This window comes from Struthio camelus, chromosome 13, assembly GCF_040807025.1.
Source record: "Struthio camelus isolate bStrCam1 chromosome 13, bStrCam1.hap1, whole genome shotgun sequence".
Taxonomy (NCBI): domain Eukaryota; kingdom Metazoa; phylum Chordata; class Aves; order Struthioniformes; family Struthionidae; genus Struthio; species Struthio camelus.
The window spans coordinates 17,580,892-17,607,023 of NC_090954.1; the positions used below are offsets into that span (position 1 = coordinate 17,580,892).

The 26,132-nt window shown below is 38.6% G+C and overlaps 1 protein-coding gene across 3 annotated transcripts in view; it reads left to right on the plus strand.

Annotated features, from left to right (window-relative positions):
* TENM2 (teneurin transmembrane protein 2) overlaps nucleotides 1-26,132 on the plus strand; it is a 692,618-nt gene that overhangs the window by 289,989 nt on the left and 376,497 nt on the right. Inside the window, exon 1 of one of the 3 annotated variants that reach the window (XM_068959703.1) lies at nucleotides 17,031-17,074. The exons of the other annotated variants lie outside the window; for them this stretch is intronic. The gene's annotated coding sequence lies outside the window, so the exon portion shown is untranslated. Of the gene's footprint in view, nucleotides 1-17,030; nucleotides 17,075-26,132 lie in introns of those variants that run through there. 3 annotated transcript variants of the gene reach the window in all.

Below are 26,132 nucleotides of genomic sequence, written 5' to 3' on the forward strand. Positions count from 1 at the left end.
CTGGTGCTGCCATAGCTCCGTGGTGGCGTTCGTCGGCAGGAGCTGTCAGCGTGTCTGCACAGCTGCCCTAGGGGCCTTCCGAGCGGGAGCGCGGCAGTCGCGCTCCGGCTCTAAACGACTGGCTCCACTAACGAGCCCTAGTCACATCCACTCAGTATGTCCGATGAGGTCCACTGTGGGACACCCTTCCTTACGACTGATTTCGTTTCTACCTAGCGGTCGCTGTTTTGTAGAAGAGGTTTTGCTTATTCTGACTGCTGGGAACGCGCCTTTCGCTCACCGTCTCAGCGCGCTGCTGAGCTCTTACTGAAGAGGAGGGAGCGCGGGAAGGGGCGAGCGAGTCAGCAGCGGCCTCCGGAGAGTCCTGCCGAGGTTTCACCTCTTGGCGCAGCGCCAGGGCTACCGGGCTGGCCAGCTCACCGCTCCCCAGCTCCGTGATACGGGCTCCAGCAATGTGATTTCTTGTAGTGCTGCAGAACTGCTGGGGCTGTTAGTTCACCCCTGCAGTATCGCAGTAGCTTTGCACGTGCGTCACCAGCAGGAGAAGGTGAGATGACTGACAGCAAGCTTTTAGCTTCTTAACATACGAGCCACCTTGATGTTGCTATGAAAGGGGCTAGCACTGCCTTCAGAAGGGACGTGCACTCGTTTCCAGGCCCTCCGTCCGCTAGCAAGTGACATTGATACTGATTCATGGCACAGTATTTTGGTGTAAGGGATTCTTCATGATTGTGACTGTGTCCAAAACCATAAATTTCCTGGTCCACCTCCACTGATTTATTAGGCATCAGGAGCAATAGCACGTCAGGCTATGCCAGAAGCGTTGATCTACTAGGCTAGCTGCTGCCTCCACTGCAGCCACGGGTGCTCTTCATTCGTGTTTTGTCGTCCCACGGATTACGTTGGTGCGACCAGTCAAACTCCTGCTTCTACTAGTGGTGATAGCAGTTGTGTCATAGGGATGTTTAACGAAGTACAAGTAAGATGTATATGCATGTATACATATATAAAAATATACCCACATGCATACACACACACGCACACGCACACGCACGTATTTTTCTTTTCTTGACATATTGTTGACGAAATGGAAAAGTGTGAGCCTTAGGGAGTTATTGGGGATATATATGAGGGCTTACACACGTTGCAATTTTTGTTCTTTGTAATATAGCTATGATTGTTTCTATTTTGCATTTCCATGTCAAGTTGATTTCAGAAATTTATAAAGTTCTTCATCCCAGCAATAGAGTATGGCAATGAGTTCCACAGATTTCAAAGTATAATGAAATTGTGTGAAAAAACAAAGTCCACTTGATAAAAATAGCATGTTTCATGTTCCAGGAAACATTGGGAAAGCATGCAAATGCAATTGGGTTTTCACGCTTTCCACCAACATGTAGAAAAGATCTGCAGCTACATGAATCCAAGACTATTAAATACTTTTAATACCTACTTACAGTGTGTTCTTATTATTCTTTGATAGCTGCATAAAATCAGTCTTCTGACAAGTTCTTCTCTTCCATTTTTTATTTCGATAAAAAGTTTAATAATTAAACTTTGCTAATGAAAGTCAAATTTCAGTTAGTGGAAGAGGCAGAAAATGCTGAAACAGTCATGTATTACACAATATAATAACATTTCATTTTTCACAGAAGGCGAGTTTCATTATCTTAAAACTTAAGCTATTACTCTTTCTCCAAACGTTTAAATGAGGAAATGTTTGTCATCACCAAAACACTTTTAAAAATTTGTTATTATTTTCTTTACGTAAAAGCTGAAATTTTTTTCTGCTTTTTTTCGCTACTTTTTTTAAGTTAAATTTCCCTGTAAGATAAGCTGTGAGTGAGAATAAACGTGTCTAGAGATTCCGTTAATTCTGTATTTTGCGTGGAAACGGCAGAAATAGCACGAAAGCAGTGAGCTGCTGTGAGGAAATAATGTAGTTAGTGGACAAGTCTTTTCCTAATCATATAGATGATGGCTCACAGAATAAATTTATCAAAGAGCCATTCTGATTAGTCGGGGGGGGAGGGGGGGAGGTTCTGAAGCCATACAGCAAGGTTGATTAGCCCTGTAATGCAGTATCATACATTTGTGATGTGAGAATGACAAGAAAGGAGTTGAAATGAAAATAATTAAATACTGAAAATTCAAGATTTTGTAAACATTAATGAAATATCTTTAAAAAGTTAAAAGGCAGCTGAAAAACAGAGGAACACAAAAGTGCAGATTAATAGTATTCTGTGCATCGTTGTCGGGGGTTTTCTCCGAAGTTACCTATTTCTAAAGAAAAGAGAGCTTGTTGCTTGAACTACATGTATTCCAAAAACAGATACGTTCCTGTCCTTCCAGGTCTTCTCCTATTTTTACATAAGTAAAAACTTTCTGAAGAAAAGTCTGATTTGTACCGTGATCATCCACAGTGAAAATATTTCTTATGGGCTGCTTCAAGACAGTCGATGCTACTACTGTAGTGATGATACAGTAGGTGTAAATTCTAGCAGTAAGCGTCTAATCACTCTTTTTAGGACCACAATTGATTTATATGCGAAAGAGCAACTTTTGCTTACCTCAGATTGCACACTTACTTTCTTAACTGTATTTCTCACTGAGCCAGCTGTGTAACGTAACTGAACTTTAAAGGTATTGGCAAAACTTTCATCAGAAATATGCTAGCACAGACTTTTCTATATGATTTTATACTTCAGCATGCCCCATGATTCTTTTTAGTTTTGGATGATGTGTTTATACCAGAATCAGTCTCTTCATTTGGTTGGAAAGAGATCCTCATTGTAATCAGAGCAGCAAAGAACGACGCTCATAAGCATGCTTTTTGATTTCCTTAAACATAAACAGTTTTCATGTGTAAAGTCACGTAATGCAAGATAGTCCTCTTCCGGTAAGTAATACAGCCCTTACCTCCCTGCATTATGCCTTCCAAATAAAAAGTAAAAGCTGCAAAGAAAAAAGGAATAATTGGGATAAAAACAAAAAAGGAAAACAACAGGACAAAATTTAGGTGACAACAAGCATAATTAAGGAAATCACTACCTAAACGGTTGTCTGGTTTTTTTTTTTTTTTCCCCTACAGTGGTGATTCAACAGTGGTATAATTCAACAAGGCATGTATACACAGTTCCGCCTACAAGAAGATAGGAGTCAAAACTTTTAGATTTGTGCAAAAAAGAATTTATGCTGGATTTTATGTCTGTTTTACTCAAGCAACTCCACATGCACAAATCTTGCACAATTAAGCATTTTCTAGCAGCAAATTAGAGGTAGTAAAGTCAACAACAGTAAGTCTGGTAATGATGGGAACCACCGGTATGTGCACAATCCTTTCTGCTTTTTCAGTGATTATTTCCATAAGTGGATGAAATTTAGACTGATTTTTGCTGGCTTTTTTGTTTCATGTTATGGTGGAGAGCTATATTGCTTTGCCAAAATCGGCTGAGGTGTTACGAAGAACAGCTTCAGAGTTGTAGCACAAAGGCAAAAGTTAATGTTAGACGTGCCCTGTGGTCGTGAACTATCTACCTCCATATTATATATGATTCTGCTTTTGACTCTATGCACAGAATGTTTTGTTTAGGAGTTTTCTACCAATTTGATTTGAATACCCTGTGATCAAGGTATCTCCTCATCTCCAGCTTAATTGTTATCGGCTTGTACTTCCTTGAGTAGAGCAACTTGTCAAAGCTGAGTGGCTCCTACGCTTTTTTCCTAAGTATTTAAACGTTAATCTAAGCGTCTGAACTTTCTTTGCCGTTTTTCTTCCCAAAAGATGTAGTGTAAGCACTGTACTTGTAAGATGTCTGGATCTAACTGGACAGTATTTTGCAGATAAACGAAACAATCGAGTAGTGGCTTTTTCACTTCTTCACGATATCAGCACAGCACAACCAGATTAATATGTGTAGAACTCACAAATGTAAAGTTGAATTATTTGCATGAATTTTTGGCTCGTGTTAATTGGTAGCTGTAATTGCATGCCGTCTTCTCCTCCCAAACAGGTCTGAGTCTAGAAGTAAAAGAACTAACAGACATTGTGATTACTGGCCAAGAAGGGAACTCAGCACTTTTTACGCTGAAGTTGCCTTTGGTGAATTCTGTCATTTGCACCATGGGCTTGGAAGGAGAGTGATTCCTAACTAGGCTGAGAAGAGTGTGCCTTGAGTAAAGGAGTATGTAATAGGAACCCTGAAACTATTGAGCTTGGTCTATCTAATTGCAAAATATATTTATTTATTTATACATATACATGTGTATAAAATACTGTAAACTGTCACATAAATCTATCTCTTGATCTGTCCATGCTCACCTAGGTGGTCGTAAAAAAGTAGTCATCTTCCCTGCCTGTCCACCTCTGTGAAGTTGCATGTGGGTTTACTCAGTAATGTCTTGATTTGCTTTGCATCCCTCTAACTGCCTGCTGCTGGTAATTAGAAGCTATCTTTAGTGATATAAATGGTAAAGTATTTCAGTATGTTTTGGAAGATGACATGCAACTTTTGATAATGAAGGAACAGTAGTTCAAGGTAGAGGGCATAAATACTGCAGTTGACGTGAATATACTTACATTAGTGAACAAACACATTCCAGTAAAATCAGAATTTGGCCCTGAATATCGAGGTGAATAATACTGTGATGCTTTAACTATGGGAGTTGGATAGAGATCTCAAACTAGTGTGAAGCATGAATTACTGTTGCTCAGGATAAATAGATATTGGTGAGCTTATTCTTCTACTGAACGTGTGAAAAATGAAAAGCATATTGTATTGGCAGAATAGGTGGTATCAATTTCAGAGACACCTTTGGGACGAATAAACTGCCTAACTCTAAGCTGAAATGAAGAAATTTCATTGAAAAAGTGTAATGTAAAACTGTAGATTCAATTCCCATATATTATCTTGCCTGTGTCTGTTTTGTTCTGGTTCTTAGAACTTTCCTTTTATTATCATTTTAATCATCTTGATCAGTATTATTATAATCACAAAATGTCAGCCTGAGGAAAAGATAATCTAGTCATTATTATGTTTCAATGTCACCTTTGTCAATTCATGCTTAGCTGTCATTTAAAATTGCCGTATTAGATATCTGGTGATTAGATGCCATTTGTGATATGACCAGTATTTACCGGTGAGCAGTTAAAATGAAACAACACTTTGGTATACCTGTTCAGAAATAACTCTGTCATCTGAAGTTGCTCACCTTTGTAGCCTTAATGATTTTTTCCTTTGAAACTCATTCTCAGATCTGAATATTATATTCTGATAGACAAATATTTGTATATCATTAAGTGACACCTGGAAATAGCCCTGGCAGGGTGGAATAATTTTCTGTGCATGCTCAAGTGTAGATATTGTTTAAACATCTGTAGCATAATTTTAATAATTTACTTTTCAAGACACTATTACATTTTTAACCACTGTAACATTTCGAAAACCTCTCTTGGAAATGACCAGCAGATATACTAATCTGATGTTCTCAGTCTCTGTTTAAGAAGAAAACTACTTCCTTGTTTATGCTTTATTCTAGTTACATTGAAAACAAGATAAACTTAGCAAGATTATTCGGAAATGTAGAGGATGATTCAATACTGTTTTGCATTCTTCATTTCAGAGGAATGACGATAAACTGTATTAAAAAGAGGGGCCAGTTAATGCAGCATAAAAATGCTGCATGAAATGTGACGTCTCTTTAACATTGAGAGAAAACACTTCCCTCCATTGAGTGCTTTGCACTAAATGCAAAATATTGACACGTCCCTATTATACCAAACAAAAGACTTTGTTCAGAAAGATAATTCTATGGAAGGGGTAGTATCATGTGATCTTATTAATATTTATGAAATATGATAACAGAAAAAAGGGGAACCGGGATAGCACTGCTATCTTTATAGACCCTATCCATTTCGGCTTCAAAATGTTTTTCATTTCACACATCAGACACTAATTAGCAAATATCTAATTAGTGTTAGAAGAGTAATCGCTCATGGGAGTTGTTGAGGCTTTGAGCTTTCATGCATGCAAAAACAGTGCCACTTTAGGTACATTTGTTAAGGTACAGTAACTTTAACTTTTCTTTTTCTCTGAAATTGTGTGGATTACAATAAAAGGTAAAAGTAAGCTCCAGTAATTGGGGAGGGGAGGAACTGTACTGATAAAGAGAGAGGCAAGATCCAGAAAACTTAAAAGATAGGTATTTTGAAACTTTTGCAGCTGCTGGTAAATTCGGTAGACAGAGTAGAATGTAATACTGATGTGATTTGTTTTTACTTTCCAGGTGAAAACCTGTTTGTAATGTTCCTATTTACAAAGTACATAACTGTATATATTCTGAATCAGTTGAACACACGATACAGCTAAGGGTAGACTAATCAAAATGCCGCAGGAATGCTACCATTTGGAAATTTTATAGTTCGAGTATGTCATGTTGATAAGTTCCTTGTTATGATAGTTAATTATTAAAGGTTATGTGGATTTTTTGTTTGTTTTGCATTTTTCTTTATAAAATAGACATGCGTTCTATATAAAGAAAATCTATCTTACTAATAATTTTGTCATAGAGTAAATAAATGCATTTAAGCTGGGAACTTGGCTAGTGCTCCGTATAGCACTGTGCTTCTGCAGGTATCAAAATTACAAATATGATAGAGAAAAACAACTACTTTACATTACTGGCTTTGGCAACACTATTAAGTTCACCCTAAAACACTATAAGCTGGAGTCTTGTTTTGAAAATAACTTCATTGTAGGAGTTGTGCCTATCAACATAATCTTAAGGATGAAATAATTATATACTATTTAAATATGCAACAAAATATGCAAAAGTGATGGAGGACTGAAGAATGGAGCTTAGTTCATGCTATAGAATTTAATAACAATGCAGCCATTTTTAAAGGATGTTGTTCAGCTTTCCGAAAACGAAATGGCTATAAGAGATCAAATCTCGGAGTGCCTTCTAATTCATATTCATATAAATTTTCAAGAACTAATTATGTATTATCAATCGTATTGTAAAAACAATGTAGGTTCAAAATGTTGCTTTTATACAGGTGGAGAAAAAAAAAGCAATTTATCTCCGCTAAACCTATTTCCATTTCAGTGGAAATGGCTTGTATTGAAATTTAAACTGTCCTCAGCAGGACTCTTCTCCCAAATGATGCAAAATTTGGACAATGTCAAGGTGTGAAACTATCCAAAATCTGGCCGCTAAATATTACAGATGCAGAATAGTCTGTTTCATTGAAGGAGCTGAATGGAAAACAGAATGCGAACAAATACCAAAAGTGCTGGGGAGTGATTTCTCCCCCCACCATTCAAGGAGCCAGATCTGCATGTCGTTTACACCTGTATCCCAAGTTTATTAATAAAACTGTCAATATGTCAACACCTACAACACTTACCTTGCTGCAGGAGAAGTGACTATCAACTGTTTGATCAAGTGTCAGCTTTTTTAGGCCAGTCCCCTACGCTGCTGAGCAAAGTATTTTTTCCCAGGACAAAACCAGTCTAATTGCAGTCTAATCAATACAAGTGAGCCCTTAGGTTCAGTGTTTGATTTTGTACTGATTTCTGCCTTACAATCTTATTGAGACCTTTGCATATTCGTAAGTTGCAGGGTATGGAGTACATCTGAAATTTTTGGAAGTGGGAATGAAAGTTTGAGTGTGAAAAATGTTGGTGCTTAGATTATAAAGACTGTGTGAGGACTTAATGAAGTACATTTTGAAAAAGATTGAAAGTCTTGGAAAGGAGCTCTGAAAAATGAAGCATATTTAGGAGATGATAGTTGAATATCATTGAATCCATGAAAATGGAAAAATGAATATGTTTCAGGGAAGCTTCCATGCACGGCTTAACAGCTTTACTGGAAACGGACTGATTTACGCCGGAATGGCCTATTGGTGTTTCTCAGAACTTAAGGGAACATATCAGCACATCTTTTTCATCATCAAAATGCTGTACAAATAGGTTGCATAATGGAAGGCTTCCCCATGTTGTGACTTTTCTAATTTCAACTACTGTTTACAATAATGATACTTCGCTGTTGCATGCCATTTTTAATCAGTCGGTTGCAAAGTGTTTTTACAGAAAAGCTTAGTGTCATTATCTCCATTTACAGCTGGGGACCTTGAGAAAGAGGGAGGCAAACGACTTGCTGAAGCAGATTTGAGAACACAGCCTGCTTCTCCAAAGTCCGGTCTCGTTTCTCCAGTCACTTGTCCTCACTACCTTATTATCTATACCAGAACTGAGGAGTATCGGAGCTTTACTAAAATATTGAAGTGTATATTGGTGTTTTAGGTAAACAGTCTCGCTTTACAGGTTTTTCCTTAGCTTTAATGGTTGGTCAGGAATTGCTAAACAGTAGGTATAACATTGTAGTTTTCTGAACTCTTGTTTTTTCAGTCGGTCCAGTGCAAAGAGATTTTTTAGTATAAATATTTCATTTTAGTACACATTGAGTCATGTGCAGAAAAAGAGACATTTCCTATGTTGAATAACAAGATTTTTGTAGGGTTGGGGTTTTATTTTTTTGTTTGTTTAAATAGTGTGTCCACACTGCGGTTTTTTTGGTTGGTTGGTTGCTTTTATTTTTTAACATTCCTCATGTTTGTCAGAGCAGGAGCTGTTAAGACAGGAATATTTTTTTCATTCTTTTGGAGAATGTCTGTCTTAAAACACCACTCAGAGGTGAAACATGACTTAGCTGCTAGCAGGTATTCTATAGGACTCTGTGTTTCTTCTTTGCTCATAGACTACTCTAATGTCTCTGTCAACTTGAGTGTCCTAATTTATAACTCCACACCCTTAGGCTTTATTCCTGCATTCCTGCTCCCCTTCCAAGTAATTGACATGTCAATGAAAATGCAAAAGCAGCCCCCCCCCCCCCCCCATGGGTAATAGGGATACGGAGACACTCCTGTTATCTTCTCTTCAGAGGATCTCTAGAAATGCCTTCAATTGATCCATTGCTGTATGCCGTCTTTTAGTTCGTGTCAATCCAGGAGCGAGGGGTTTTTGTTTTTACAATTTTATTGTAATCAACATTGAGAGATGTGCTGCATACACAAAGATTTATTATGATGTATTGAATATATACAGCAGAACAATAAGCCAAATGAAAATAGTATTGTTGAATCATTACGCTAGTCAAACCAAAAGTAACAATAAAGAACATCTTCAAAGAGTAATGCATTTCAGTGCATTTCAGTAGGAAGATTTCTATTAGGTCAAGCAGAGAGAGTCAAATTTGGAAACATCAGCTTATAGAAGGTTTTGCAGGTGTTTGACATCTGCCTCAAATATTTGATGGTATTTGCACACAGCCTAACTAGCAAGTTCAAGAATCAAAGATGCATATATAAACAGCAATGACCAGATCATAAGTATGAATTGTAAGCGGATTCTTGATATCCCATGATGATTTCCTACTTGTGGGAAAGCTCCTCTTCATCTCCAGCTTTTACTTCATTTGATTTTGTCCTTTCTGTAGTAAAGATACACAAAACAAATAAGATATTTCTGTGTTTGATGTAGTGCCTTAATGTATTTAATATATTTAGGCAAAACAGTTCTTTTGGGTTCTTTATTTACTAGATTTCCTACTTTTTCTCTTGTAGTCTCCTTATGTTCTTAACTTTTCTCTATTGTAAAAAGGGACTCTGTAAAAGCAGTTCCATAAATTTCAAAATCTTTTTTTTTTTTTAATGTCACTGCAGGCTATGGCTTTACCAGGGGAATAAATTCCATTCCTTTAACTTGACTTTTCAATTTTGATTGTTGAGAAACTTATTTTTAAATAATCTGAACATACTTAGAGTTTTTCTACTCTGTTTATTTTATGTTAAAGCAAAGAAAAAATTATCTTTGAAAAATTTTAAGTCTTTTTAAATTTCACAAATCCATCAGTCATGGTATGCATACCCCAGTACATAGATCACAACTAAAACAGATAAATGCAATGCATATAAGCATATAAATCAGACAGTGTAATTATAAGTACTCTTTCACAGTTTGTCTCATAATATTCCTGCTAAGTAGGACAGATGTAGTTGATTCTCATTATTTAAGAGATCAGGTAGCACTGGCAAATTTGCAGTACACCTTAGCACCAGATTTACAAGCTTGTGAGTTAAAAATTAACATCTTTTCTAAATCAAAAGGAGTTTTTGATCCCCAATTAATTTCATTGATTTGTTTTGTTTCCTGTTCTGTAAAATGGGAACACTGATACTACATGCAAATTCAAGATAAAAATGCATATTACAACTTGTGCGATCCAGAGTCAACTGTGTTGTACTGATTTCAGGATAATTTCTCCACTGCATTAAACTTCTTTGATGCAGTATAACCAAAGAAGTCATCAAAACCATTCAAATTTTTCGTGATGAAGTAAAGATTCAATCCCAAAGCTTCCTCAGATGGTAGATAAATGTGGTAGCAACAACAGCTATATTTATTCCAGTTTCTTCCACAACCAACACATAACTAGAATGAAACTCTCTTTTGCAGAATTGTATACAGAGCATGATAATATATTCAACACACAAAAACGTGTATTTAAGATATGCAAATCAAAATGTTAAAAGTCCTAATTTAGCCATAAGATAGTAGGGTTTGCAAGACCGTATGGATTTTAGATCATCTAATTTAACTCATGTACATTAATGCTTTTAACATATAGTCTAAAATAATGTGCATATATTCCAGACTATAAATGTAAATGATAGTGTATCGGTTGTATTGTCCCTGAATGTGTTTGTTTACTTGATCAGAATCACAACCAGGTGGTACCATCTTCGCACAATAATTTTTCTTTCCTTTGAATGAGAACGACTCATTTGAAGTTTGTGAAAGGCATATCTGTATGGAATTCATAGGATTTCATGTTGTGATGCGGCAAGAAGACTTGCTAGAAATTGCCTGTTTCAGGCTGATGATGCAAAGCTAGACATCTGTTAAATTAACATCTATGTAACATTTTTGCCTTTCAGTCAAATGCATTCAAAAAATTTAAGTCTTTTTTAGCTGTCAAAACAACCTGTCACAAGATATTTATTTTTTGTGTAATGGGTTACTTAAGGAAAGCAGCATATGGCTGAGTGAGCTGCACCTATGCTGCTGCTTTCCCAGATCTGTACTACCTATAAACTGCTGGAAAATGTATGTACTTTCATGACTGCTTTTGAAATTTTAAATAAATAATGTAGAACTATATACCTGGTAAGCTGTTGGATCCCTTTCCAATCTGTGTTTAAACAGTCTTTGCTCCTGATTTTGGTAAAAAATCTTAGAACGTGTCCTCCTGCCTTTTTTCTAAAAAAGTCTATGGAATGATAAGTACTCCCTTTGATAAATAATGGCATGGGTAACCTTGCGTTCACCTATGGGTTTGTTGCTTTGCTTAATTTAGAACATTCATTGCTTGTGCTCACTTAGAGGAAGATAAAATAACACATATTATAAATTACATTCGTGTGTAACTTTATTAAAAACAGTAATTAGATCCTAATAATGACTAAAACAAAAAAGCCTTCAAAATATATGTAGTGTTGCATTGTGCTATATTCTCATTCCGTGAAAACATGGCTTGTGTAGGCTGGTGCCATAGTCAATAGGCCTTTATGCATCTCTTTCAATCTTGTAGCAGTCTGCCCTGCCCTACCCTCTACTGTGATTTTTCCAGATTAAATTGATGGAGAAATCCTGGCCTCATTGAAGTCAATGGTTTTGCTGCCTCTAAATCAGTGAAACCTAAATTGACTGCTTGCCTCACTGTATTTTCTAAGGTAGACACACTAAAACTCCAATGTTTGAGCAGTTTTAATTTTTTCTTATGGGTTGAATTTACTTGTATGTATTTTTTCTGCTTTCAGTTTTTGATTTATATATGCTTGAAAAATGGGCTTTTGTTTTGCTTTGCTTTTGTTAGTCCCATAGCACATAAAAAGCATGTGTGAATATGAGATATCCTGCCCTGGGAATAGTCAGGAGCTTTGTAGATGGGCGAGATTGGAAGTACTGAGGATGTGACATGCTTCACCTCTGGGGAGACAAGAAATGTGTCACCCATGCCACTACAGCCCTTCAGGGAGCAACTTGTGTTGCTCATTCATGGTGTAGTTCTGGATTTACTTTCAAAGCAGGAAGAGCGCTGTTTAAAAATCTTGCGATAAATCACTGTATTTCATTAGTTATTAATAGAAATTTTTAAGTGCCCCAAAAGGAATCTCTATGGGCTTGCATGTCAGTATGATATTTTCAGAGAGACAGCATTTGAACATTGAGAACATATGGGGACATACACTATGGAAATCATTCACTTAAATGTCACTTTTATCTTAGATTTGTCATCTAATTTTAATATGTTGAATGTCATGAATATTTTTAATTGTAGTTTGCTTTACAGTAAGTTGTATTTCTTACTACTGATTGCAACCAAAACACATGCACATTAATTATTTTGTTGTTGTTGTTTTAAAAGCCAGTTATTTTAATTTATTTTCTTTTTAAGGTAAGCTATGTATGTAACACACGTTACAGAAACTGTCTTAGGGTTTTGGGGCGTGTTTGAAAACAAGTTTACTCTAGTAAAGACAGAGAGATAAATGGTATAAGTTACCAGAGAAAGAAAAAAAGGAAAGCTCTAAGATCACGTTATAAACTAGTGTCGCTACTAGAGCCCTTTTATTTCAGTGTTGCCTACACCATTTGGGGATTTCGGCATGTTAGAATTTAAAAAAACCCACCACTCTGATAACTTTTCTTGATCACAAAAAAATTGTCAGTGAGCAGGAAAATTAATGAAGCTTAGTTTCTAGGGACTTGTGTAGTTAAGTCGTTACAGACATGCTGACCAGAAGTACCCTGTTCCCCTGTACCCATTCACAGCAGTTGTATTTTCCTCCGCTTCTTACCTGAACGCCTATCAACACCCTTCTGTCTGTAGGAACACCAGTTTTGGGACTTTCGGTCATCATCTGGTAACTTTTGTGAAGCTTTGCAAGGAATTTCAGACCTTCAAGACTCTATTGAATTTATTTATGACTATCCAGTTAAATATTTTAAAGATAAACAGTTTTCTTCAGGGAGCCAGACTGAAAATATCTCAACGTAACGTTTGATTTCTAGGCTGTTCCAAACTCGGAAGAAATAAATTTTGTCTTCATTATAAATATTATAATTTCCTTTTCCCTTTGTATTATAGTTACTATGTCTAGTCTTTAAGAGCCGTATAATACTTTGGGAGTATGACAATTTTAAATTATTGATATTTTGGGGTGCACCAGACAAGCCTAAACATGAGCTTTGTCTTTTCTGGGCAGAGGTATTTAGCTATAATCTTTAGGAAAGGTAATAAGGATCATTATACCTTCAGGGCTATATTGAATGTCCACTATAGGAGTAAGAAATGTAGGGAGGTATGCGAATCTAAACACTTTTTTTCTATAGTGCTTTATAAAAGCCAATCTTTGCTTTTGTTTGATATGCTAATAGCAGTTCCTTTTTGTTTATTAGGGAAATCCTTACCATGTTGAAACTCTCCAGGGCTTTATTCGGATATAACTTTGCCCTAAGCTAATCAATTAAAAGGAGTTGATCCTAATATACTGTGATGCAAGCGTTGCCACATTCAGGCCCCCGAAGAGCAGCGAAGGGTCATTAAAAGACGGCGACTTACCAATGCTGAGCTATACATCCTCTCACCCTGGTTTGCTGCTGTCATCCCCTATCTACTGTCATCTCTCCTCTTCTCCATTCATAACCCTTGGTCTGTAGCTTCCTCTTCACACTCCTACCTCTGCAAAAGTTACTACCGGCCACAGACACATAGCAGACTTTTCTGATAACTTCTCTGGGAAACGGGTGGAGTGCGTGTTTGCCCAGCTTGGAGTTCAGAACACACCACGGCTAACTGCAGCTGAGCACTCGCCAGGTTTGCCTATAGCTGGAATTACATGTGTTCTGATCTGCTAGCTGCACCTAGGAAGTATATATATTTTTGCCATTTGGCTGCCTGTAAGTGCCGGGACAGATGACTGGCAGGCCAGTCACTGGAATTTTTTTTTGCAGACCACAAAATTGTGCAGGCCCTCTTAGGAAATGCTATTTCAGCTAGGCAAAAAGCAAGGCAAGTAGTGAAGCCTGAGCACTTCCAGTGTTTAGGAGCATAGGTAATGTTTCCCCAGGAATGGGTACAAAAGAAATCTGAAGAGTAAGAAAATGATTTTAGGTGCTTGGATTTCCCTCTATCCATCTCTTTCTTTTTCTGTTTTTTTTTAATACTGTTCTCAAGAAGCAGATTTTGGGAGCATTGTACTGAGAACAGAAAGATTCTTTAAGAGACTTGTTACTCAGTGTTGACAGGATTTTTCTTTCCCAGGATCCTTCTCAAGTCATCTCAGTGATTCACTTCCCTAATATATTCATGTTTATTGGAATAAAACCTTGCTCCGTTGTGAGGAGAGCTGCACCTTGGAGTATTTTATCTAGTGCAGTGGTTCCCAGTCTTTTCTCGGCTAGACCTAGCCTTAGAAAATCAGCAATGTTCTTTCTCTCTCTGGATCTGGCTCGGTGCTCTCCCGTTCTCCCCAGGACTCCCGCTGCTTCTCGCTCCTTCCGCTTCTAGCCTTGGGATAGCTGCAGTTGCTTCCTTGGTTGTCTCTGCTGGGACTCCTGCTGCTTTCTCTTTGACCCTACTGGCTCATCCCACGGCAGAGCTATCAAGTCACAGTGCTAAGTCCAAATAATTCTGGCTGACTCTAAGTGTGACTTTTTAAAGCATTTTAGGACTGCGTTTGCTAGCATGGTTTCCTTCAAGCATTTCCTTTTCTAGAGTAGTTCCTGTGTGTTAAGATTCTCAAGTTGGCCACAGCAATTTGCTTGGGCACCTTGCCACGCCTTACGTGTCAGATACCCACAATACCACACAAACATCATGCCTCAGCAGGTTAGGAGCTGTTGCACTTGTGTGTGTGGCATTAGTAAGGCTTATGATCATAATCATCATCGTCTTTGGGAATACATGAGTGTTATTGTTTTCTTACATATGTATTAGGCAATCATTTAGCCAAATAATCATAATTAGCAACTCAAAAATTTTGTGTAAACATTAGTTATTAAACCCTTAAACAGGTCCTATGAGGTATCATTACCACCATTGTATAAATGGAAAAAAATGACCACCTCAAAGATAATTGTCTTTCCCAAGTTCCAGGAGTGAATCACTGGCTGAGATGTGATTAGAGCTGCAGAGCTCCTGCCTCAGTCCCGTACTTTGCATGCTTTAACTCACTGACTGCCTGGAGTTGAATGTGACTGGCTTGAATTGAATTACAGTTAAAGATGCTATTGTTTACATTTTATTTTCTAGTCATCACGACAGATATAAGCTCTCATTACTATCCATGGTTTTTTGAGGGTATGTTTTGGAAATAAAAAAGTTACGTTTTGGGGGGAGGGGTGATTTCTAGAACTATATTAGTAATTGCGGCCTTAGATGTTGTTTTGTACCTTCAACTAAAATTACTGAAGCAAGATATTATCTGAAAAATGAGCAGCTATGTTAGAATCCCATTCAAAGTTAAACCCAAATAGTAAAGAAATGTGATACGTAATTATAATTATGCTTCTGTGTGGAATGTTATTTTCATATATAGCTCTGGTTTGTTTATAACCGTTAAGAAGGGAATTATGCATAGTACTGTGTTTAGAGTCTGAGGATGTTATTTTGCCTATACATTATGATTTTTATTTGTTGTTTGGCTGCAGGACAGCATATGGAGTCGTTATCCACTTAATAAAGGAAATAGATGCAACCTCCCCTTTGACTCAGTGATTGTTGGTATGGGAGTAGGTAGCATCTGTCTCCTGTATGCGCAGACGGAAAGTTGAAGTTCAGTCAGGACTCCCTCATTTCTGTCTTCCCCAAGGAGGACTTCTTTTACTACCTAGGATAATCAGCCTTTCCTAGGAACATGCAGGTCGCTTTGCATTAGTTCAGAGAGCACATTCCTGTGACTTAAGTCCTGCCTGCGCAAGACTCAGCAGTGCACAATGGATGGCGTATAATGCGTTTAGAATCTGGGATACGAACGGAGCAAGGTACGAAAGACAAAACTGAGGAAATAAAGTCAGTGTACGTTGAGGTCATGAGGTAGCTGGCTGAGGTAAGAGTCCAAGTAATTGCTTTACTCAGAAGATTGCAACAGTCAAATATTGAGAGAGCTCTTCATAGCCAGAGCAGAAACATTTTCATGTTTGCATATGGTTCTTTGGAATATGTACTGATACTGCATGTCCCTGTCTCCCTCTGTTGTTCAATTTCCTACTCTTTTTCTGTGTCCTTTTTAATGTTATATCTTTTGGCTGAATTGAAACCAAGTGGCTAATGAGGTAACTAGATTTTAATAAGATTTTATTATAACGTAATTTGAAGTTCTGATTGGAGTCAGGTAAAATAAATAGGGGTTTTTTGTTCTTGTTTTTTTGCGTTCAGCAGTGGTGTAGTGAACAATTTGCTGCAATCCTATGTTTAAAATTATTAACCTAAAGTGAAAACGGTACACCTTTAATTGTGGACACGTTTCTTGCAATTATCAATTGTGCTAATTTTGCTTTTTATGCGTGAACAAAGTTCACAGTCTATATACCTGGCTCTCAAAGAAAACAAAAGATAGGTTTCTTCAGGCACCTACAGCATCAGCGTCGTCATGCTGATGACTCTGGCTAGACAGACTTGCCATTAGCGTTAGCCCTTTGGCATCTCTTTTTGATCAGTGAGCCCTGCTGAGCTATTCAGGTATTCCTTGCACATCACAGTCGCAACGCTGGCATCCAAAGGAGCTCTGCGCTCTCGTCTTTCTGGAGCTCTTTCTCCGTGCAGACATTGTCAGTTCTGGTTTACATCAAATATTGCGCTTCTCTCCCTTAACCTTTCCTTGGAAGGGTCGGCCTGGGAATCACGCCGAGCTCCATAGCTTTGCTGTGGACCCTGCGTTGCGTCTCAAGGCTACGTCATGCGTTTGCTGGTGCCCGCCTGTTACTCGAGTTCATCAGACCAACAGGTACATTGGGATGCTGGACAGTCATCTGGGCAGGTCGGGGCAGGGGGGAGGGGGGGGACGTTACGCCTTCTTTTCAGGACACAGGATGTTCACTTTTTCGTGTCCGTGTGAGACGCCGCTGCTAGAAATCTCATTCCAGTCTGGTATTAAGGTCAGGGGCAGCGCTTCGTGACACCTCCCTGCTCCTAGTCGTCTTCCCCTCAGCTGTGAGAGGAGGTTGGTTTCTGAGCAGAAGCAAACGTTGCTCTTGATTGTAGGGCCACCTGCTAAGAGAAATTCCCCCCCCCCCCGCAAGCCCTGCTAAGAGAAATCCCCCCCCCCCACCCGCAAGCCCCGGCTCCACAGGTGCCGCTCTGAGGGAGACTGAGGGCTCCGACCGCCGCCGCCCCCGCGCGCCCAACGGCCGCTGCCGCCCCCGCGCCCGGCGGTGGGCGCAGCCCGTGGCCAGGGGCGCTGCCCCGGCGAGGCGGCGGCCGGAGCCGGGGCAGGGGGAAGGCAGCGCTGGCGGCGCGAGGGGAGCTGCTGCTGCGGGAGGGAGCCCGCAGGTCGGCGCTTCGCGCCGCGGTGCGGTGCCGGGGGGAGGGCGGCGGCGGCGTGAGGGGCCCCGCCGCGGCTGGGGCGGCGGCGCTGCCCAGGGGCAGCCGGGCCTCCGTGCTCGGCGGCCGCCGAGGTGCGCCTGGCCCGGAGCTGGCGGCTCTCTCTCGCCAGTGAGGCGGCACCGCTAGCGCCTGTGAATCGAGTACAAAACCTTCTAAGCCCCAAGTTTCCCCCCCCCCCCTTTCCCTCTAAATCTTTCAACAGACCCTGAATCGTTTCAAGTACTAAAACGTGCCCCGCGGGGGAGGAGAGGCAGGAGGAGATGGCGGGTTTACACCAGGGGCGGCTGCTTGGGAAGGTCCCCCCTTCCCGGGGAGACCGGGCGAGGTAGCCTGAGCTTTGCCTAACGGATAATCAGCCCTTTTCTTCAGGGGGGTACAGCCTTAAAAGAGGCTCCTCGTTTAAGGAGGGATGAAAATAGGTAGAATGAAGCCTCCAGCCTCCCTGCCCAGGTGCTGCCCATATAGTTGTATTAAATTGAAATTCAGTTTTAATGTGTTTTGGAGCAAAGCATTGTGTCTGTAGTTGGAATAGCCTGTGTGCTAGCATCCTTGCTACTAGATGTTTTATTAAAGTAATTAATGAAAGTCTTCTAGGTAAGAAAAGGTTGTTCGATATAAGAGACTGCTTATGTGATCGTATAATTTCATGAGGTAAGGCCTTTGGAGTGTAAAGTATTGTAGTTCTACAGATAAGCCTTATGCTCACCCCTGTTTCTGTAGTCAGGGTCTCGCCAGAGGTGCTCTGTGCAGTGCAGCCAGGTGCTGGTCATTTAATAACACGCAGAGCTAACTGAGAACGGCACCCAGCTCTGGAAATGTGAGAAACTGCCCACTGATTTTGTGTGGACATTAATTTGATAACATAGAAGGTGTCTAGCAGTCTTTACTGTCTAGGGGTTTATCCTGAACTAGTTTTTTCCTGCTACCTTTATGGTAAATACTTATTTTGTCTCATGAGATTTAAATGTCAGCAGATGTTGAGAATATTTCGGTAACACCCTTTCATTGCTCTATTAGGACTTTTTAACAAGCATGAGGAAACGTTCCCCTTTTGGTGAATATCAGAACACAGAACTAGTTAGGCCTTGAGTGAGATGTTACCTATGGTGGTAGGATGGCCTTGGCTAATTCTGTCAAACTGAGAAGCATTTCTGAAACAAAGTTCACAATATTGTGTGTTTCATGACACTTTTTTTGTGAACGTGTGTCAGTTGATGTCATTTTGATTAAGAGTAAAACTTTTTGAGAGCTGAGATACAAAAACTAGATGATACAATAAAGGTAAGGGAGACAGCAGCTATTTAAAGCATCCTTTAGGATTTGCACACTTCATTACTTTGGATTTGCATGCTTTAGAATCAAAAAAAATCACAACAGCATCGTATCACTTTACATTGCTCTAGTTAACTTGGAATCTTAATCAGCAGAAAATATAACCTGATTAAGGAGTTAGGATGTGTAAAACTTCCATCAGTGAGCCAAACGTTTTCTCATTGAAGTCAATAAGCACGATTTTAATGGAGGAAAACATGGCATGTTGGAAAAAAGAAGCTAAAAAACCTACAAATCTTTTTTTTTTAATGTGATGATATCCATCTCTGATTTCTTCAACCGTAATTCTTAAAGTATTCTTGCAAATCTGCTGTTGTCACTACGTACACTTACAAATAGGGATATTGAGTCAGAGAGAGAGGAAGTGTATTTTTTTTAAAGTCCTGGAAAAAGAGATCAGGCAATTCAGAGAAGGAGGAAACAGAGATCATCAAACAAGTTGAGCGTTTGTAAGACTTTTCTCTCTAACGTTTCCAAGACTGGAGCCCTTTAATGTCATGCTTTTGGTGTTGCACGTTAGAACAAGCACCTTCCAGGAGCTGTGTTTGTGGCAACTCCATCATATTGTGTAGTGTAGTTCCTGTCTCCTCCTGGTGGTTTCTAGAGGTTTTTTAGATATTTAGCATCTGAAATTGTACTGTTTTATCCCAGGCCTCACAAATGACCATCAGATTACTGTAAAAGAGAACTGGCTGATGCGTAAAGTTTTGAATTGTTTCGGCGATTGTCACAGGAGAGAATGTCAGAAAATGACAATGGTGATAAACTAGTTGACTGAAAAAAATATTAAAAGTAAAAATTCTAACACGAATTTTCTTTTGACGCTATTTTTTTTTCCTGTGGTTATGTCAGAAACCATGTTTACTAGAAAGCTTGTGTTCTGATGTATCTGAATTCGTGAAGTTGAAAAGCATTCCAGATAACAGCCAGATAGTTCATCACTACTTCTAGTCTGCTGAGTGAAAGAGATGACATTTTTTCAGTTAAGTTTCTGTGGAGTCAAAATCTGTATATTATAAAGAAAAAATACTTAGGGGAAAAAAACCCAAACTTGTTGAATATTATTCTTATGCTTTATTTTTAAGTATATTGCGTTATCTGCTATGGATATCTTTAAGAAAATACACATAATTAAAAAAGTCGCATTTTACTATTTATAACATGATCTGGCTACATTTAATAGCACTGAAACAATCATCTTAAAACCAAAACTAAAATGTGCATTTTAAAAAAGAACTGTAGTTTTGATCATTTCTAATGTCATCACCTCTTCATTTTTTTACAGAATATTTAATACATATGTTTTATTAATTTTTTTCTACTTTTGAAGAGCTTGCTTTTAAAAATACTGTGTCTGAAAGTTCTCAGGAGGCAATCATGTCAAGTTCTTGCTGTTCTTAGCCTTTTAATGAGGTACTTTGTATTTACCAAATTCTTGTTATTATTTTCCTTGCACTAGTTTTTACTCTGATACCGGTATGGCAGAGAGAAAGATAAGAACAGCCATTCGGGTTCATCCCGAAACTTCATTGAAACAAGTATCTGTCCAATGAAAGCTTTTAGCATGCCAAGAAACGTGTTTTAAGGATGCTTTGCTATGCCGTGTCAACCCTTCTGGGTGGATTTTTACTCTGTATGTTCTGAACCGCAACAGTCGGATCATAATCCAGACTCTTTTGAAGCTAACTAGCTGCTCCTCCCTTTTTTTTTTTTTTTTTTGATTTCCTCATTTACTTGAGTTGAAGTGTAGCTACAGCGTGAAACTGTATATATATTTAAAAAAAAACAGTTGGACTCATGTTGTACGTAAACCTTCACAAATAATCAGGCAACAAGCAGCAATTGTGCTTCTTCGGTTGTTTTTGCAGACTGTTATTATGGAGGTGTTTGCATAGCCGACTCAGTTTTACGTGTTCAATATTGTGTCAATTGTTAGTGTTGTGATGTTAAGCACACGCAAGATGAGTAGTTGTTATAAATTCACAGCAAGTGAAGTCTTCTGAGTCCACTAGGAGTCTCTCAGTTGAGGTAGTAGACTTGGAAGGATTAAAATTTTTAAGTGTTTGTGAGGTGAGTGGACTTTTAGGTGTTCTGTTATAGTATATGACTACTTACTTGATCGTTACATGAAAGATTTTCAAGTATTTTATGAATTATCGGATGTTAGTGGTAGAGTAAGATCGAACCCTGTAAGACCTTTGCACTAGAGATGTGAAAAGGGAAATTTTGATGTGAAAAACATTACATGAAAAATGTGGATGAGTATTAGAAAACAGGTACAAATGTTGAAAAAGGAAAAGCTTTGTTGCATGTCTTCTACTTCCTCTCCTGTACTCTATATTATAGATGGAGAACCATTTTTCTGTTTCCGTCTAGGAGCTTTGTTCTTTAATAACTTTTCCTCTTTCTCATTTTTGATCATTTCTTGCAGGCTCGTTATTCCTTCTAAGGAAAGCCGAATCTATTTGAGACAGTTCTAGGCGTCTTTGCCACATGGCACAGATCAAGCTCAGCTCCTGGCAAGTCAGCAGGCTCTTTGGATCCAGGCATAACAACAAATAATTTGCAAGATTTTTAAATTTGGTTCTGTACTTGCACATTATTACGAAAATAAGCCTGTGCCAAGATCAGCTCACAAAAATACATGTTATTTCACTAACACCTGTTATTAGTGAATGACAGCAGTGGCCTTTTAATTTGTTGACATCCTTCTGCTTTTTGGTGTCCCTATCACAGGTGTAGCAAAGCAATGTATAGAACATCTAGAATTGATTTCACAGCAAAAATAATCTCAGAATAGAAGTTAGTCTGAATATAGGTCAAGTTAATGCTTAGGAAACCGGCGCATCTTCAAAGCTGTGGCTCAGAGAAGTACTGAATACTCAAGGGTATACTTACAGCGTGAATGTTGCATATTAATTGAGAGGATTGGGCAGTACAAATGGGCTTTGTTCAGTTTTCAAGTGTGCTGCCCTGTACACTACAGTAAATTGTATGCTCTCTGAAACTATGTACTGTATTGACAATGGATGGATCTGCACCTGAGGTAGAGAATTTAAATTGTAATGAAGAAATTCCTGTATGGACCATATAGCTCTGTCTTGAGGACTGGCCTTTGTCTTTGCCAGTAGAACATCTTTGTGCAGCATGAAGGTGCTCTCCCGACCCGTATTACGGGAAGAAATCGTGGTCAAGCATGGCTGGAATTTGAGGCAGGCAAGCCTGTAGGCAAGTTATTCTTTCCATACGTAATATTAACTGAGTGAGAGAAGGTCCATTTAGGCACAGATGGTGGTTATCAGTTTACTGCTGTTTATAAAAGTGCAAATCTTGTGTGGGAAATACTCCAGGAATTAGTTGAAGTACTGATGGTAATCTTAATGGACATTTGCTTGTGTCACCGTATAAGGAGCTGCAATCGGAACAAAAATTCTAAAACAAAAAAAATGTAGACCAAGCAGACTACAGTGTAAACTGCTGCTGCAGAAGTCTCAATTTGGAAATGTCATTTTTATGTGTATTTCTCTATGGTTTTACAAGTAAATAAAATGGAAAAATTTACATTTCCTTTTGAATTAATATTCCCAAATAACCACAGGCATACTGATTATCTCCTATTTTACTTGTTGTGTGAAGCAGAAGTTACAAAAATACTGATTTCCATTTGTGAAATGAAATGACGGATTTCAGCATATATTTGCACTTCTTTTATGAAATAGACCAAACTAAAAATTAAATATATAAACAGTAATGAAGTTAGGTACTAGTTATTACTACTTCCTGAATTGACGTTAATAGTAAGCAAAGATCATTCTGAGTAGCATTTGGGAGATCTGTATCATCTGGAGTCAAATTACAAGTGGCTTCTACTGATACCTCGTGTTTTCTCTTAGCTTCCTTTGCATGACACTTGCCTATTTCTTCTGTAATATATCACCAGTGGATGAGATTAATTAGTTCAGCCATACGTATTGTGAGTAACATTATAGAGGTTGGACCAAATGAAAGTCAAAAACAATTTTAACTTTTGACGCTCTTTGACTTGTGCCTCTCGCCACTGTCTTCGCCACTCACTAAATAATGCCTAATTGTGACGCTCCATTTGCTATGCCAACCTCATTTGTATCATAAATTGGATGCCTGTAAGTTGAGTATAGGCAATAGACGATGCGATTTATTTTCTTATATGATGTGCCTCTGTACTAGCCCTTGTGCTAAAACTATTGTATTTCCTTTGAGCAGTGGATAAATTGCAGTCTAGGGAATGGTGGTTAGAAAGGGATGAAGAGCCTCACGGTGCCGTTTCCACTTTTGTCATGGTTGTGATGTAAAAGGATGATCCAAAGATATTTTTGAAACAAGGTTTGTGGGAGAAGGGCAGTATATTTTATTAAACCAACCAATGTAACGGGAAAAAAGAAAAGATGCTTTCTGACACAGAAGTCTCCTCAGGTCTGAAACAGCAGAAACATAACAAAAGGTTGAAAAGAGCAGCTCTATGTTTGTGTTACCCAGCTAGCTAGATAGTGAGGAAAAAGGTCTTTGCCAGGTGTACAACAGAGAGGGATATTTGTTAGGAGAAATGGTCGTTAGCTCTTTTGCATAGCCAGAGGCTTTACTTTTGCTCAAAAGGATGTATAGTCAGTGGTTGCTCTGACCAGTGATGTCTTTGCTAAGCATCAGCTTGGTTGCAGTACTTTTATAATCCCTTGCCACTTCATTTCTCCATCATGTGTTGTTATGAGGCTTCATGTTCTAGATAATACTGTTGTTGCAAGGGGGAGGGGGTCATCATCATACACCACAACGTATGTGGTTTAATGTCAGTTATGTTAATCTTTCACAATTTTACTATTATGCAAGTCTGAAGTTGCAGATCTAGAGTATCTGAATTTGCACGCAGGCTGCTGAAATCATAGACCTGAAACCAACCAAGGAAAGATGCAGATTTCTAGCAGAGTTGAGAAGTAAGGAAGCAAGAGGGGATTTTGAGATTCAACTTGACTTAGCTTTGTTGGATAAGATTGAGGGAAAGCTCTGATTCGTTGTTTTTCCTGTAGTGGATAAAGTATAAGAAAATGGCTGGAAATCAGTTATTTGCATCTCTGCAAAAAATGACATTACTAGTACGTTTCACTCTGTAGCTCTTTTGTAATGTTCTTTAGTATGGTTGCTTTATACTACTGGAGTAATGCTTGAGGAAGTTCAAGTGGAAGTACATTTAACAACAGTAAAGTAGAGTTCTTGCATTAATTTTGATCAAAGACCGACCCTGTCTTATGGAAATATGGCCAAATTTATTACTTGCGTTCCATAGAAGAATAACTTATTTTCTTCGTTGAGGCTGCCAGGATTCAAGCAATTAGGAGTCCAAATATTTTTAGTTCAAACACAAGTTCAGTTCTTGTAGAAGAGAATTTCTGTAGTATGGTACGTAAGCTTGCGTGTAGTTTTAAGCACGCAGTACTTTGTCCTTTAGAAAGAAAACAAACTGTGTGCATGCTTTTCAGATTGTTGTTGACCCCACATTTGGGGGTTTGATTGTGTTGCTGATGTGAAAATAAGCCTGTGGGAATGAAGAAATAATTTTAAAAGTGTACGTGTATGTGAGTTTAACGTGTGTTTTTTTTGAAAATTGTTGTCATGAATATAACTTAATACATTGTAAGATACGTAGAAACTGCTTATCAAGACTTCCATGATGACAGCAATTTACCAGTGAGGTGAAGAAAATACAAAGTGAGATGAGAAATAAACATCAGACAGAAGAGGTCTTTTCCCCCATTGTTACTCATTTTAAAAATTAAAGGTGTGCAGGCATGTGCGTATGCACACATATACAAAAATAGTGAGCTGCTTAAAAGAACCTTTTTTTTTTTTTTTTTAAGGTAATCAGGCACTTAGATTCCATCCGTGTATTTACTAACCTGGTTCTTAGTTGTTTTCTGGAATAATTCACAATATCTGAACACAGAGATCTTTACTTTCCCTTCCTCTCCACCCCCTGTCTTTTTATGTTGCTTATTTCATACGTGTCTGAAGGAGAAAACAGGAGACCTTTAAAGCAGCTACTGCTTAGGTTAGGTCCTTTACACCAACAGAGCAGGGAGAAGTACTTGATGTAAAGTAGTCGTGTAAAGTGCTCTTTTGCTAGGTCAGGCTATAACTAATAACTGGCTATTGGTGCACATGGGGGGAGAGGTAAAAGCCCAAATGTCCATATGAATATGTTTCTGTTTACAGCAAACTTTACCCTGAGCTTGTGCAATGATAGTCACTCAAGAGGTTTAGTGAAAATCTGATTTTACTGTATCTGTGTTTATGTAAATATATTGCTAAAACGTTGGGGGGGGGGAGGAGGGGAGAGAAAAGTGAAACACCGTAATAATCACAAATTTAGAAATAAGTGTGGGTTTGGGGACAGTTTTCAAGCTTCCAGAGTTGTTTTTCAAGTATTGCTTTACAAATAAGAAAAATAAGATTTCCCATGCCCAAAGCTTTATATGAGGAATTGTGGTGAGATTCTAGAGTTTAATCTTAGAAAAATGGGAATTCTTGTAAAACTCATGGTGCAGTAATGATACGCAAGTACTCGGTGTTGAATCTGGCCACTGATCCCTTGATAATCATTTATGATTATCCTTCATTACCTCCTCTTCTTACAGAAGAGGGGATTGACTTGTGTATAGCTTTTAAAAGATTTCTTATGCCAGGTAGACACCTTGAATTGCAGACAGTAGAAAGTTCAGAAGGAACCATTTTTGTCCGAAGATGTCTAGACATCGTTCTACTTGATGTGCCCATGGCATCGCAGAAGTGTGCGATGGGATCGAGTTCTGGATAGAGATTTCCAGAATCTTACGTTACTGACATCGTTACGTTCCTTTTCCCTAGCAGAGTTGAGATCCTGGGACTCGCGTGGAAGGCCCAAAGAGGATGCTGCAGCCAAGAGAACATAGATTTTCTTTTTCGTGTTTGTTTACTCTTCTGCTGCCCCCTTAACCTTCCCCAGGTAATAACAGAGTCTGCCCAGAACTCATTTTGGTTCTTCAAACCAGGATTATGACTTTTGGCCAGTGGAGCAATTGCCAGTTGGTTGATAACCTGTTTGTCTTTTCTTTATCTTA